This window comes from Mesoplodon densirostris, chromosome X (genome assembly GCF_025265405.1).
Source record: "Mesoplodon densirostris isolate mMesDen1 chromosome X, mMesDen1 primary haplotype, whole genome shotgun sequence".
NCBI lineage: Eukaryota > Metazoa > Chordata > Mammalia > Artiodactyla > Ziphiidae > Mesoplodon > Mesoplodon densirostris.
The window spans coordinates 42,570,314-42,585,083 of NC_082681.1; positions in this window are offsets into that span (position 1 = coordinate 42,570,314).

Consider the following 14,770-nt stretch of genomic DNA (forward strand, 5'->3'; position numbering starts at 1 on the left):
GACACTAGGCAGTTAAGTGAATAAAACAGAGGGCACAGGCAGAAAGTAGCATGTACATAGTCCTTCAAAATCCTCAAGCCTTAAATATGGGAATAGAAATTATGTTCAGAAGATACTCTGAATCATAGGAAGTAGGTGGCTACATGAGTCTGGAACTTGAGAGATCAAAACCTGGCTTGGAAACATAGATCTGGAAGTCATCAGCATAAAGGTGGAAGTCGAAGCCACGGAACTGGATGCGCTCACTCAGGGACAGTTATTCAGAGGGGCGCAGATGAGGAGAGAAGAATGAAGGGACAGCTGTTTAAGGAATAGTTACAAGAAGAGTTTACAGAGGAAGCAGAGGGAAGCAGCAAGAGGGGTGGGAGGCAAACAAGGAGTGAGGAGGATGGCATCAATGGTCACTCTGCCACTGGAACCTCCTTCTGTCACCTCCTTCCCTAGACCTCACAGTCCACGTTCAACATCACTTGAATGTCCCCTGCAAGAATGTCAGAGTTGGGCCTTTAGGGGTTATTTACACAAGGGTATCTCAGTCTTGACACTATTGACATTTGGGGCCAGACAGTTCTTTTTGTGGATGGCTGTCCTGTCAATTGTAGGAGGTTTAGCTGCATCCTTTGCCTCTATCCCCTAGACGCCAGTAGGACACACTCCCCACCCCCAAACCACCAGTCATGACAACCAAAAATGACTCTAGACATTGACAAATGTCCCCTGAAGGGATGGAATGGTCCCCGGTTGATAACCACTGAGCTACACAATCTTCCCATCTCTGAAATTCTGGTAGGGGACATCCAAGTGATGAACCTCAGGCAGATGATTAGAAGGGTCTGGAACTCAGGAGAAATGAGTCTAGATGAGGGTACATATTTGACAATTCATCAACATGTGGTGGAAGTTGAAGCCATGAGCATGGATGAGATCACCCAGGGACAGGGCATAGCATCAGAAGAGAGCAAGACCCAGGACAGAGTCCTAGAAAGCACTGACATTTAAAGGGGAACCTGAGATGAGAATTCAGAGAAGGAGGAATAACAATTCTACCCAAGCTACTACTATCATTTACTACCACATGCCATGTGCCAATGATTATGCCAAGTTCTTCACAGGCATCATCTCATTTAATCCTGAACAGAACTTTGTGAAGTAGGTATTATCATCTCCATTTTCCTGAGAAATAAACAGGCCCAGAGACATTAAGGAAGCCTGCAAAAATGTATGCTGTTAGTCAGTGCCAGAGCCAGGATTCAAACCCAGATTTGTCTGCCTTTTCAGTTCACACATTTGCTGCCAGCAAACCTAGGAAAGAGGGTGGTCCTGGGATCCAAGGAATTAAGGAATATAAAGAACAGAGCAATCTATAGCATCTAATCCAGCCCAACAACATAGGCAGGTCAGAAAAGTACAGAAAAAGTGTAGCAGATGAGCGGCAAGGATGCCATACGTGACCTTGGTGAGGATGGTTTCAGTAGGTGGTGGGAAGTCAGGCTGGATCGCAGACAGTTGAGGAGAGACTAGAGAGGAAACACGTGGAAAAGCAAATGGAGGCTTCAAAGCATTTAGATCTGAAGGAAAGAAGAGAGATAAGGTGGTAGCTACAAGAAGGGAATAACCTAGTGTCTAGGGAGGGTTTTTTTTTTCTTACTACAAAACTTACATGTTTAATGTAGAAGATTTAGAAGACATTGGTCAATCAATGGTATCCCACAAACCAGAAAAAATCACAGGTAATATTTTGGCATTTATCTTTCTGGTCCATCATTGTCCTATAATACACGCACACATTTTTAGAAAAATGTTATCAAACCATTCATATTGTTTTGTAACTTGTTTTTTAATTAAAATACATAGTAAACATTTTGCAAGGATAATAGCAATCAATGTGCTATGTAAGCATCATTCTAATATTTTCTTGCTATTCCTATGGGCCATATTGAAACATCATTTCTCTCATTGTCAGCATCCTTCCCTTCCCTTCCGTTCCCTTTCCTTTCCTCTAGTCTCTTCCATTCTTTTCCATCCCACTCCCCACCCACACCCCCCAAACACAAGCTATCGTGCATTGGAAGTGTAATTAATTCAAATAGACTTAATTTTGAAGAAAATATGAAGAAACTGAATAAAATATCAGAGAAATACTTGTTTGAAAAGAAAATTTGGGTTTTTTAAGCTGAATGATACTTGAGCATATTTATACCTAACAGTGTGTGTGTGTGTGTGTGTGTGTGTGTGTGTGTGTGAGTGAGTGAGTGAGAGAGAGAGAGAGAGAGAGAGAGAGAGAGAGAGAGAGAGAAGGAGAAAATAGTAGAGAGAGATAGGTTGAAGATACAGCTGGGAGGCAGGAAGGGAGGGTTGTCAAACAATGGATCAAAGTTCCGAAGAAGGAAGGAGGATACAGGGCATAGATGCCACAATTAACATTAAATAGATGTCTTTAAGTCTGTGAGGGGTGTATCAGGTTGGGTGGCAGGAAGTTGAGGTAATTTCTGGCCTCTGTAATTATGGAAAAGTAGGAGTCCAGGTTAACTGCTGAGAGGCAGGGGGAAGGGGGCTTAGGAAAACTGGTGAGGAGCTGAACTGGCTTCTTGAGTGAATGGGAGAGAATGCTGATGAAGGGCACACAAAGTATCCATCATGGTAGTGTGGAAAACCCAGCTGAGACTGAAGCCAATCCCCATGCATAAGAGATAGACATTTTCGTTTGATGTAGGTTTGGGGTTCTGCTACTATGCAAGTACAAAGATGGGCAAACAGCAAGGGGTTTGAAAATATTGGTAAGTTGTCTGAGGTGGAAATGAAGAAGAGAGGGCTGATATATTGCTTGGGATATAATGGAGGGGTCAAAGGAGTAGAGGGTTAAATGACTTAGAAGAATAACTGTAGTGACAATAAAGACTAGAGAAATAGAGGGTTTTGGTCAGAGAAGTGGAACTCTAGCCACCAGGGATGCAACAATGCTAGGCCGCAAGGATTGAGACTGAAGCTACCTCTTCTGGGATCGATGCCACTCCAGGCTATGGCAGTATAGAAACTATAACCCCTGGGTTTGCCATCATGTTAATCCAAATAGGCAGAGACTATACACGCTAGGCTGAACAAACTCTGGCCATAGGACCTGGTTTCCACTCTCCTCCAAGATCTGCTGAGATGAAATCCACCAGGCCCTCACCCTGGTTGTCATCACTCCTCCAGCCACAACCTCCTATTGTGAGTTTTTCAACTAGCACTATGAAAATGCCTCAGCTCCTAAAGTCCATGGATCCCTCTACTTCTTCCCAATCTACCAGGACTCTTCTTTTTTATTTCCCTCATTACTTAGCTTAGATGCCATGGTTTATCATTTCAGTACCATTCTTGCCAGTTCTAAGTTCCCTTGCCTTGAACTTGTTTTGTAAACCACCTACCCTGCTAAGCCCAAATCTGTCTTCTCTGTACATGCACCTGAGCACTGCTAGAGAAATTCACACAGGTATTTCAAACCTTCTCAGTCTCCTTAAATCCCAGTTCTCCCTCATATGCTTCCCTCTTCCCTTCATATCCACCCCTATTCTCAGCAGTTCTTCCAGTATCACAAAGAAAATGATCTCCTTCCATCTTCATCTTCTTTTTTGTTACATTAGAAAAAAAAGGTGTTGCTTGTTCTCTCCACTGGCAATAGTTCTGTGTATACTTTTGATCCCATTGTCTGTCTTTCAGAAGTCTTACACTATTGATGATCCCTGATCTTTCCTATTTGTTCAAATTTTTTCTCTCCACTGGATCCTTCCCAACAGGTTTAAACATGTTGAAGTGTCTCTATTAAAAACAAAACAAAAGAAAACAAACAAACAAAAACTTGCTTAACCCCACACTTCACTCAATCAACGACCTTCCCCTTCACAGCCAAACTTCTTGAGAGAGTGGTGTTTCTTACTGTCATTGTTTCCTTGCTTCCTGTCTACACCTCAGTCCACTTCCATCTAATTTCCAGCCCTTTACTACAGCAAAAACAGCTCTTGTCACAATAACCTCCATACTGTCAAAAGTAATGGGCATTTTTCACTTCTCACCTTGCTAGGCTTCTTGGCAGCCTTTGACCAGTTAATCACTTCCTCCTTCTTAAAATGTTCACCTCCTTGACTTTTTAAAAAGTTGAAATTACTATTTTAAGATAATTGTAGATTCACATGCAGCTATAAGAAATAATACAGAGAGATCTCATATCCTTCACCTAGTTTTTCCCAACAGTAACATCCTGCAAAGCCATAATATAATATCCTAACCAGAATATTGACATTGATAGTCAAAATACAGAACAGTCCCATCACCACAAGGATCGCTCACAGTGTCTTTTAATAGCCACACCCTCTTCTCTCCCAGATACTTGCTCTCCCCCATCCCTGCCCTTAACCTCTAATCAGTCCTTCATTTCTAAATTTCATCATTTCAAGAATGTTATATATATGGAGTCATAAAGTATGTAACCTTTTGAGACTGGCTTTTGGCACTCAGCATAATTCTCTGAAGATTCATCCAGTTTATCATGTGTATTGCGTAGTTCATTCCTTTGTATTATTGAGTAGTATTCCAGGGTATGGATGCACCATGGTTTAAGTTGTTTTGTATTCACCTGTTGAAAGACATTTTGGGTTGTTTCCAGTTTGGAGCTATTATGAATAAAACTCCAGTGAACATTCATGTATAGGTTTTTGTGTGAACATAAATTTCCATTTCTCTAGGATAAATGCCCAGGAGTACAATTACTGGGCCATATAGTAGTTTTATGTTTAGTTTTATAAAAAACTGATAAAATGTTTTCCAGGGTGGTTGTACCACTTTTTACCAGCAATGTATGAGTGATTTTTTATCTCCATCATTATCAGCATTTGGGGGGGTTTTCTCTAGTTCTATTTGCATTTCTTTAATGGCTGATGATGTTTGACATCATTTCATGTGCTTCTTTGACATCTGTATATCCTCTTCAGTGAAATATTTGTTCATGTCTTTTTCCCATTTTCTAATTAGACTGTGGTTTTTTACTGTTTTGAGACTTCTTTATGTATTTTAGATTTGAGTTCTTTGTTGGATATGTGGTTTGTAACACTCCTGCTGGTTTGTAGCTTGTCTTTTTTTTTAAATTTATTTATTTATTTATTTATTTTTGGCTGTGTTGGGTCTTCGTTGCTGCACGCGGGCTTTCTCTAGTTGCGGCGAACAGGGGCTACTCTTTGCTGTGGTGCACGGGCTTCTCATTGCGGTGGCTTCTCTTGTTGCAGAGCATGGGCTCTAGGCACACGGGCTTCAGTAGTTGCGGCTCATGGGCTTAGTTGCTCCGCGGCATGTGGGATCTTCCCGGACCAGGGATCGAACCCGTGACACCTGCATTGGCAGGCTGATTTTTAACCACTGCACCACCAGGGAAGCCCTGTAGCTTGTCTTTTAATCCTCCTAACAGAGTCTTTTGCAGAGCAAAAGTTTTTAATTAAGTTTTAAATTTTATCTAGCCCTAGGTTCTGAAGATTTTCTCCTATGCTTTTTCTAAGGTTCTATAGTTTTATATTTTGCTTCTAAATTTGCAATTCATTTTCATTTTTTATAAGGTGTGAAGTTTAGGCTGAGGTTCATTTTTTTCTTTTTCTTTTTCTGTCTTTTTTTCAACTATGAATGTCCAATTGTTCCAACACCAATTGTTGAAAAGGCTACCCTTCCTCCATTGAACTGCTTTGAAAAAAACAAAAACCTTGGCATATTTGTGTGGGTCTATTTTTAGGTTCTCTATTCTGTTTCAGTGACCTATGTGTCTATCCCTCTTCCAATGCCACATTATCTTGATTAGTAGTAAGCTTAATAAATGTAGTAAGCCTTAATAAACGATACCTATTTTGTTCACCACTGTATCCTCACCTCCTTGAACAGTGTCTAGAAAATTGTAGATACACATTCTGAGGTGTAGCAATTCTGGGTGAGGATGATGTCACAAGCTACGCTGTCTAATAGAGCTTTCTTCACTGATGAAAATTTTTCTCTATATGGCAGCCACTAGGCACATGTGGCTATTGAGCACCTGAAACGTGGCTAGTGCAACTGAGGAGCTCATTTTTAATTCTTATTTAATTGTAGTTAATTGAAATAGCCACCTGTGGGACTTCCCTGGTGGCGCAGTGGTTAAGAATCTGCCTGCCAATTCAGGGGACACGGGTTTGAGCCCTGGTCCGGGAAGATCCCACATGCTGTGGAGCAACTAAGCTGTGCACCACAACTACTGAGCCTGCACTCTAGAGGCTGCAAGCCACAACTACTGAAGCCTGCATGCTACAACTACTGAAGCCTATGCACCTAGAGCCTGTGCTCCTCAACAAGAGAAGCCACTGCAATGGGAAGCCCGCACACTGCAATGAAGAGTAGCCCCCGCTCGCCGCAACTAAAGAAAGCCTGCGCACAGCAAAGAAGACCCAATGCAACCAAAGATAAATAAATTAAATAAATAATTGTTTTAAAAGTCCTGTCTAAAATAAATAAATAAATAGCCACCTGTGGCTAGTGGCTAATGTATTGGGCTGTACAAGTCAAGAGAGCAGCCATGAAAGAGCGTGACTAAAGTGGAGGCAGGTCACTATGGAGAACAGTATGGAGGTTCTTTAAAAAACTAAAACTAGAACTACCATACAACCCAGCAATCCCACTACTGGGCATATACCCTGAGAAAACCATAATTCAAAAAGAGTCATGTACCACAATGTTCATTTCAGCTCTATTTACAATAGCCAGGACATGGAAGCAAACTAAGTGTCCATCAACAGACCAATGGATAAAGAAGATGTGGTACATATATATATACAATGGAATATTACTCAGCCATAAAAAGGAATGAAATAATGTCATTTGCAGCAACGTGGATGGACCTAGAGATAATCTTACTGAGTGAAGTAAGTCAGACAAAGACAAATATCATATGATATCACTTATATGTGGAACCTAAAAAATGATACAAATGAACTTCTTTACAAAACAGAAATAGACTCACAGACTTAGAAAACAAACTTAGGGTTACCAAAGGGGAAAGGTGGGGGGAGAGGCATAAATTAGGAGTTTGGGATTGACATATACACACTACTATGTATAAAATAGATAATCAACAAGAACCTACGTATAGCACAGGGAACTCTACTCAATACTCTGTAATCACTTACATGGGAAAAGAATCTGAAAAAGAATGGATATATGTATATGTATAACTGAACCACTTTGCTGTACACCTGAAACTAACACAACATTGTAAATCAACTATACTCCAACATAAAATAAAATTAAATTAAAAAAACAAAAACCCAAAATTGTCTTCCTCAAAGTCACTCCATTCAGTCCATAATAAAAGAGATCAACATACATCTGAAACTAACACAACACTGGAAATCAACTATACTCTAATATAAAATAAAAATTAAAAAATAAATAAAATGGAGGCAGGTCAAAGTCATTAGGTTTTAAGAAGTCAGGAACTGCTAGGCCAAAATTTTGGATGAATAAAACAGGTGAACAGTGAAGCCCCTCAGGACAATGACATGATATTGGCAAGGAAGGCTGTGTATTAAAAGCTAAAAGGCCTGATTTACTTTGAGGGCATAAACAGTGTCTAGACAACAAAAATGAGGTTGTGGTAGATGATTAGACTAGCATGCGACTTGATGTTGTGTTTCCAGCAGGGCAGATAAACAATGGCCTGGAAGCTGCCTCAAAAAAGCAGGAGGGGGCTTCCCTGGTGGCGCAGTGGTTGAGAGTCCGCTTGCCGATGCAGGGGACACGAGTTCATGCCCCGGTCCGGGAAGATCCCACATGCCGCAGAGTGGCTGGGCCCGTGAGCCATGGCCGCTGAGCCTGCGTGTCCAGAGCCTGTGCTCCGCAACGGGGGAGGCCACAGCAGTGAGAGGCCCGCGTAGTGAAAAAAAAAAAAAAGCAGGAGGCTGCAAATCACTCCTGCGGTCCTTATAAATGAGTGTCCTTGGCAAAGTGCCGGCGTCAGCTAGGGCAAGGAGGAGTGAGTAGCATTTGGTGATGGTGACTGGGAAAAGCATGTAGGAGAACTTGTTTATCACGCAACAAAGGATCTGAGGGACACAGTACAAATATTTGCGAGGGAAAGAAATCATGGGAAGAAGGGCTGAGGAGAAGAAGGACAAAATAGTACAGGCATACCCTGGAGATATTTTGGCTCAGTTCCAGACCACCGCAATAAAGTGGATACTGCAATAGAAGGAGTGACCCGATTTTTTTTTTTTTTTTTTTTTTGGTTTCGGAAAAAAAGCCAAGCCCAAATGTCCTCTCTGTCACATGGCCTCACAGCATGTCCCTGGAGGTTTTGTGTCTGAGGCTGGTCCACCCCCCTCCCCTATCACTTCCTGGCCACCCACAGCATATGCTCAGTAAATATTAGCAAAGTGAGTTTACTTGATGTTTCTTTTGGATGTCTCAGAATAAAGGAATCTTATACATTGAAAAAAAAGTTATGTTTACACTGTACTGTAGTCTGTTGAGTGTGCAGTAGTGTCATGCCTAAAAAAACAATGTACATACCTTAATTTAAAAATATTTTATTGCTGAAAAATACTAACCATCATCTGAGCCTTCAGCAAATTGTAATCTTTTTGCTGGTGGAGGGGCTTGATTTGATATTGATGGCTGCTGACTGATCACGGTGGTGTTTGCTAAAGGTCGGGGTGGCTGCGTCTTAAAATAAAACAGCAATGAAGTTTGCCACATCAATTGATTCTTCCTTTCACAAAAAATTTCTGTATAGCATGCAGTGCTGTTTGATAGTATTTTACCCACAATAGAACTTCTATGAAAAATGGTGTCAATCTTCTCAAACCCTGACACCGCTTTACCAGCTGTTTATGTGTCAATACTATTCTAAATCCTTTGTTGTCATTTCAACAATCTTCACAGCATCTTCCCCAGGTGTAGATTCCATCTTAATCAATCAATTACTTTGGTCATCCATAAGAAGCAACTCCTCATCCATTCAAGTTTCATCATGAGATTGCAGCAATTCAGGCACATCTTCAGGCACCATTTCTAATTCTAGTTCTTTTGCTATTTCTACCACATCTGCAGTGATCTCCTCCACTGAAGTCTTGAACCCCTCAAAGTCATCCGTGAGGGTTGGAATCAACTTCTTCCAAACTCCTGTTAGTGTTGATTTTGACTTCTTCCCATGAATCACAAATGTTCTTAACAACATCTAGAATGGTGAATCATCTCCAGAAGGTTTTCAATTGACTTTGCCCAGATCCATCAGAGGAATCATTATCCATGGCAGCTATAGCGTCATGAAATGTATTTCTTAAATAATAAAACTTGAAAGTCAAAATTACTCCTAGATCCACAGGCTACAGAATGAATGTTGTGTTAGCAATCAGAAAAACAACATTAATCTCATTGCAGATTTCCATCAGAGTTCTTGGGTGACCAAGTGCATTGTCAATAGCAGTAATATTTTGAACGGAGTATTTTTTTTCTGAGCAGTAGGTCCCATCAGTAAGGTTAAAATATTCAGTAAACCGTGTTGTAAACAGATGTGCTGTCATCCAGGCTTTGTTGTTCCATTTTTAGTGCACAGGCAGTGTAGATTTAGCGTAATTGTTAAGGGCTCTAGGATTTTTGAAATCCTAAAATGAGCATTGGCTTCAACTTAAAGTCACCAGCTACACTAGCCCCTAACAAGAGTCAGCCTGTTCTTTGAAGCTTTGAAGCCAGGTATTTTCTCCTCTCTAGCTATGAAAGTCCTAGATGGCACCTTCTCCCAATAGAAGGCTGTTTCATCTACATTGAAAATCTGTTGTTTAGTGTAGCCACCTTTATTAATTGTCTCAGCTAGATTCTCTGGACAACTTGCTGCAGCTTCTACATCAGGACTTGCTGCTTCACCTTGCACTTTTATGTTATGGAGACGGCTTATTTCCTTAAGCCTCGTAAACCAACCTCTGCTAGTTTCAAACTTTTCTTCTCTAGCTTCCTCACCTCTCTCAGCCTTCATGGAATAGGAAAGTTAGGACCTTGCTCTGGATTAGACTTTGGCTTAAGGAATTTTGACATGCCTTCCTCACTAAGCTTAATTGGTTTCCAGCTTTTGATTTAAATGAAAGACATGTGACTCTTCCTTTCACTTGAACACTCAGAGAACATTGTAGCACTATTAATTGGCCTAATTTCAATATTGCTGTGTCTCAGTGAATAGAGAGGCTCAAGGAGAGGAAGAGAGATGCGGAAACGGCTGGTCCGTGGAGCAGTCGGAACACACACGTTTATTGGTTAACTCTATCATCTTACATGGGTGCAGTTCATGGCACCCCAAAACAACTACGGTAGTAACATCAAAGATCACTGATCACAGATCACCATAACAAATATAATAATATTGGAAAAGTATGAAATATTGTGAGAATTACCAAAATGTGACATAGAGACACAAAGTGAGCAAATGCTGTTAGCAAAATGGCACCAACAAACATGCTCAACACAGGGTCTCCACAAAGTTTCAATTTGTAAAAAACACAATATCTGAGAAGCACAATAAAATGAGGTATGACTATATGAGAATGTGAGATATGATTGCAGCAAGGCTGCTCTCCCAAACTGCTGAGGTGGTGGCTAGAGCTGGTCTCCTGGGAAAAGGCTCTGTTGTCCTGATTATGAACACTATAATATTTAGCTTTTGTAATTTTTTTGTGCAGGAAAGTGATTTTCTGTAAACCTGCAAGGTATATTAAACTTTGTATAAAAGTTAACATTTTGTGTAATAAATGTTTTTTATTGTGGTAAGTTACACATAACATAAAATGTATCATTTTATCTATTTAAAAGTGTACAGACCAGTGGCGCAAAGTACAATCATAACGAATGAGTGGTTTTAAACAAAAAAACGCTGGTGCGGCGCATTTGTGGTGGTGGCCAATGATGAACTCTGGTGGCCTTCACTGTTCTCAAGGTTCCAAATGCAATGAACGTATAGTGACAAGGTACTTCAGACCAAGTGCTGGATCTTGAAGCAGCTGGTAGCTCTGGTCTGTAGGCTCTGAGGTGGGTGCATATACATTTAGTTCACTCAAAAGGAAGGCATAAGTGAATGTTCAGCCCAGTTCTCTCCTGCCTCTGAAGGGCCCAGGAACACATTATTCTGAGCCACAAAAGTTAATGAAACCTCTACTAGCCTTGTCTCCTGACCTGTAAAATGCAGTAATCGTCCCAGAGTTGTCACAAGGATTAAATATATGCAGACTACATTAGCATAGTGCCTGACACATGGTATGCTCTCAATAACTGGTTCCTATTATCATTATTATATTATGGTCCTGATCAAACTCTGCCTTCTAGTAGAGCTATTAGAACAATGGACATATCTCCTCTGTTCAACTGAGATCTTGTTAAGGGAAAGGACTGTGCCTACTCATCTTTTTATATCCCATAAACCCAGCACATAGTAAGTAGTGCATACACATGTGTTGAATGAAAATATTCTCCCTTTATGTCTACCTCCTTCTTCCTCCAACCCTAGCCAGAGTCCACATGAAGAGGTGTGGTTGTTAAGGGCACAGGTTTTGGGGTGAGATAGGTTTGAATTTTGGCTCTGCCACTTACCTGTGTGACCTTTGGCAAATTACTTAACCACTCTGCATCTCATATAGAACATGAAGAAAATAAATATCTACTTCATAGAATTAAATGAGAATATATAGTAAAGCACAATGTCTGTCACAGCTGAGTGCCTGAACAGTAATAATTCCTACTACTACTACTATTATCTGTTTCTTTCAGAAAAGGGGGCATGCCTCCCCCCTCCCGCCATTCTGATAGGGATTAAATGAGAGACAGGCTTGGTGAGAGAGAGTGTGATACATTCACACTAGGGAATGGAACTTTTTCTTTTTGGCCGTGCCACGTGGCTTGCGGGATCTTAGTTCCCTGGCCAGGGATTGAACACAGGGCCACCGCAGTGAAAGCACTGAGTCCTAACCACTGGACCACCAGGGAAGTCCCAGAATGGAACTTCTTCAAGGAAGATTTCCTGGATTGGTAAAGCAAGAAAGAGATAAGTGAGCAAGAGAAACAATCAACCATAAACAAAACTGAGAAGTGGGTGACATCTGTCTGTGGTGACTCCCTTCCACACCAAGGTCATTACCTCTCTTTCCAATTTAGGGTTTTACTGATATGCCCAGACAGTCTTCCGTGTTGTCTGGCAGTGCTCTATAACCTTCCCCGCTCCTGTTCGTACCACCTAGCTCACATGTTCTGTATGTTTTAGACTCTTGGAAACCAATCAGGAACTAACTTACTAACCTGAAGTGAGATGTTAACAGCACTTTTGAGCACCTTAACTCATGAGAGAGACTGGCTTATAAAAATTACAGGTCTGGGGCTTCCCTGGTGGTGCAGTGGTTGAGAGTCCACCTGCCGATGCAGGGGACACGGGTTCATGCCCCTGTCTGGGAAGATCCCACATGCCGCAGAGCGGCTGGGCCTGTGAGCCATGTCCGCTGAGCCTGTGGGTCCAGAGCCTGTGCTCCGCAACGGGAGAGGCCACAACAGTGAGAGGCCCGCGTACCGCAAAAAAAAAAAAAAAAAAAAAAAAAAAAAAAAAAAAATTACAAGTCTGGGTGGTGGGGAGGGGCAGAAGGGGGAAAGTTTTTGGACAGAGAAAACTTTTCCATGCTGCACAGGCAACTGCCTACTTAGCCCTTGGGTGGAGTGAGTCTTGAACAGAAGAAAAGAAAAACAAAGTGGAATAGGCAGGTGCTTCCCAATAAACTCCTTTGATGCCCTCAAAGTGCTAACAACCACAATAAGCGCCTCAAAGTTACAGCCACCCCCTTTTGTATTCACACTCATTATCACTCTCATTGACACTACCTTTTGTGATCCTTTTTCCTTTGAGGCTTGCCTCAGATCCAGAGTCTTGCCACCTGCATTTGCCACCAGCTGGTAGACCAGACTCCAGCTTTCTACCATCCTTGGGCCTCCATTCCCATTACAGGCCTGCCTCTCTGCAATCATCTACCACCAGTGGACATCTCTGAACACCTATCACATGTAAGGTCCTATCTTTCCTCCTGGCTACTACTGAGATTGTGTAAAGTGTGGAGCTTTATGCACAAATGTGCCCCTAGTTAGCTCACAGAAAGAGATATATTGAAGCTACTTTCCCAAGAATGGAGAGAGCTTTCAATTGATTTACCCACCTGGTTCCTTTAAAAAAAAAAGTGTACCAACACTAGGGTGATCAACTATTCTGGCTTTCCCAGGACTGAGGAGTTTCCTGGGATGTTCAGGAATCAAGAGTCCTGAATAAACTGGGATGGTTAGTTACCCTCAAACATTTATGGACTGCCCACTGTTTATCTAGCATGACTTTAGGTACCGACGGGTTGCCTTCCAGGTCAGCCTTAAATGAATGGCAGGGAAAGTGATGCTCTAAGGCAAAAATGTGCTGGTAAAGTTTTAACAAACAGCTCTCCTGGAGAGGGGGAGGAGGGGGATCCCTAATTTGTAGCATTTGCCCATTTCTGTGTTGTAAACACTCCCATTATGGCCATTTTCAAGCTACCGAAGAGATGCAGAGTAAAACATTATTGAACATTTCCACTACACAAATACAACAGATGTGAATTACCTCAAGAGCACAGATGATAGTAAAATGTGATAAAAATAAGTAGGAAGTCATGAGTCTAGAATATTTATTACCTTTAATAAAATTTATGTAATCACAAGTTTATATCATGTGATTTTTTAATGATGGCTTTAACAACTGATTGCAAAATTCCTGAAAACGTAACCATCAACTTTCACCAGTCATTATGAGCCAGTTCCAGCACATCACTGAAAGAACCCTGGGAAATCACCCCTTTTCATCACGCACACGTCTCCTTCCCACTGGTATGCCACAAAAGACTGAAGACCAACCATTTGCAATTTATTCCTTTGATCTGAGCTCTGCCTTTAGTACACTAAGATGAGCAAGACCAGGAATAAAGACACAAGTTCTAATCTCAGTCTTATCATGAATTGGCTGTGTGACCTTGACCTCTTTGGATCCCAGGCTCCTTATCTGCAGAGTAAGGGGCTTAGCCAACTGGTGTTCTTAAATGACTCTTTCAGACATGTTTGTGTGTGTATGTGTTTACAGCTCTGTTGAGGTACAATTCACATACAATAACCTAGATATATTTTCAGAGTACAATTTGATGAGCTTTGACTGAAATAATCACCACAAACAAGATAATGAGCATATCCATCACACCCAAATGTTTTCTTGTGCACCTTTATATCCCTTCCTTTCCTCAACTGTCACTAGGCAACCACTAATCTGCTGTCACTAAATACTTTGAATTTTCTAGAATTTTATAAAAATGGAATCATACAATATATATGTATTATGCTCTTATCTTTATTTCCTTTTTTCTGCTTACTTTGGATTAAATTTGATCTCCTTTTTCTAGTCTTTTTATTATGTAACCTGAAGTCATTGATTTAAGACCTTTCTTTTCTAAAATATGTCTCATGTGTTCATTTTCATTCTGTTTAAAATACTTTCGAATTTCCCTTGAGATTTACTCTTGAGCCATGGATTATTTAGAAGTGTGTAATTCTTTCCAAATATTTGGAGGACTTTCCATGTATTTTTCTTTTACTGATTTTTAATTTAACTCTGTTGTGGTCAGAGAACACACTTTGTATGACTTGCATCCTTTAACTTAATATTGAGACTTGTTACATGATCCAGATATGGTCTATC